The sequence below is a fragment of the Girardinichthys multiradiatus genome, chromosome 19 (genome assembly GCF_021462225.1).
Source record: "Girardinichthys multiradiatus isolate DD_20200921_A chromosome 19, DD_fGirMul_XY1, whole genome shotgun sequence".
Lineage (NCBI taxonomy): Eukaryota > Metazoa > Chordata > Actinopteri > Cyprinodontiformes > Goodeidae > Girardinichthys > Girardinichthys multiradiatus.
In genome coordinates, this window is record NC_061811.1 from 33,049,587 (window position 1) to 33,051,745 (window position 2,159).

The 2,159-nt window shown below is 37.0% G+C and overlaps 1 long non-coding RNA gene across 1 annotated transcript; it reads left to right on the plus strand.

Moving 5' to 3' along the window:
- Positions 1-302: 302 nt before the first annotated feature.
- Positions 303-1,358, plus strand: LOC124855948. Its single transcript, XR_007035196.1, has 3 exons — positions 303-354; positions 429-755; positions 841-1,358. It is a non-coding gene; the product is annotated as an uncharacterized LOC124855948 (long non-coding RNA).
- Positions 1,359-2,159: the final 801 nt, after the last annotated feature.

Genomic DNA, 2,159 nt, shown 5'->3' on the forward strand with positions numbered 1-2,159 from the left:
TTCTCCAAAATATTTTACTGAGACAGCAACAAACCTGGATGTGAAACTGAGCAATGATTTGAAATTTGATGCATTGATTAAATCAGTAATCAAGTCCAACTTTTATCATTTGAGACAACTGGCCTAGGTCAAACCATTTCTTTCATGGCATCATTTTGAGATTTTTATTCATGCTTTAATTACAACTTGTTTACTGCAATGCTCGTCATGTCGGGCTGAGCCAGTCACTAATAAATATCAGGGTCTGTGTCTGTGTGTGCTCTGGGTGACAGGTGCGACCTATCTGCTGATTGCATGGAGGAGTACTTAAGGGGAGGCTGCCAGCACTTCAATGCCAGAGTGTTTGCCTTAGAGGTAACAAGCTCGGCCTCTACTGATTTTTGCTTCGTTTTTGTTCTTCTAGTAATTTTGTATTTGCTCCCTTGCAGATTTCTAACCTAAGGCTTTGTTTACCTTGCTGAGACTCAACTACGCTCCAGACGTTTCTGGGGAATTAAGATTATTGTCTACTGGAAATTGGATCTACGTTTTTCGGACACGGACCAAGCTGACGGCTTCCCGCTTCCTCCTACTTCAGGACCAAGGCATTAGCGTACCCTGTTCCACCCTCCAACACAAGTACCTACACCTGAATTATCTCTGGTCCTCACCCAGTCCTCTCAGACAGCACCAGAGAGAACAGCTGAGCAACTTCTACCTCGCAAGCCAAGACCCCGAATCTCTCTACCCCTGGTGGTTCAAGCAGCAACAATTTAGTAAGCCATTTCTCAGATCTCAGATCTTAATCATTTCCTATGTTATCCTTTGTTCACCAGTCATTTCTTCTCTCTTCCTGTACAGTTGGCGTTTCCCGTCCTCGTTCGATTACTTTGCTGACAATAAAAACACCTTACATTTTGTTCCTACTTCTGGGCGTTTTTCTGTATGTGGGTCAAAGCTGTCTCGAAAACAATGACAATAAATCCACTTCAACCGGTTCAAAATGCCGCTACACACTTTTTAACCGATGCCAAAAACAAGAATACGTCACTAATTTTTTTTAGTATCATTACATTAACTTCCAATTCGTTTCCAGATTGATTTTAAAGTTCTTTTTTTTTTCGTTTTCATGGTCTCGCCCCTCTGTCCAACTTGATCCAGCTGTATGCTCACTGACGCTCACTCAGGTCGGCAGATCAGTTACGATTGATTTTGTCTTTCTTAATTTATAGTGTGGATAGGAGAAAGAGCCCTCTGGGAACAGGAAGCCATGGATTTGCTAACAAAACCCTTCCACACAGTGTCTTACAATTAAAGTGTAAATCCAAAAAAATAAATGCTGCCTCAGGTTTATTTTTCTATTTTTTATTTCTTGAAGTTTTTTTTGTTTTTTTTAATTAAAGGGTGGATTTCTCAAAATCTGTTTACTACTACTGAAATGGTGAAACAAAGGATGAATTTATTATTTTTACACCACTTGACCTGGTGTGCCTATAAATTTAGAGTTTACTCTATCTCTCAGTGTAGTTTAGTGTAAAAAATATATCTGTTAATAGTGTATTTCTCATTGCTTTTTATGTAAAGGCACAACTCAATTTGCTTCTGAAAATACACAAATGTACAGATTCTAAAACGTATTACATGCAGTTTGCAGATCACAATGTGCCAATTAGTGCATTAAATACACCCACACTTCTTTCTTTATAATCATACAATAATGTACCACATGCTGATATTATACTTCTTAAGGAATGAGTTGATTTATTTTTGGCTTATTTTGCTTGCTGTTTAGCCTAAACTAACACTGAATATTTATTCTGGCTTTTAACTTTTATTCTACTGATGAACTGAAATCAATGTTTTATTAGTTTTATTTCTTCTCACTAGTAGTTACTTATTTGGAATTGTTCTGGGTTTTCTCAATGGAAAAATAATTAAATGAACAAATGTATCAAAGGAAATTCAAACACAATTCGGTTTGATCTCTTTGAACTTGTATGGTTAGTTGATGTTAGTTTTGCTGAACGAAATCTTATTTGTTTCCTTAAAGTAGTTATACTTGTAAACCTCAAACTACAGTCACTTGTTTTGCAAATACTGACAAGACCAGTACCAATTATTCAACATTTTCTACACCTTCCATCATCAAAGTCAGATTTTGACATGTGATTGTGATGATA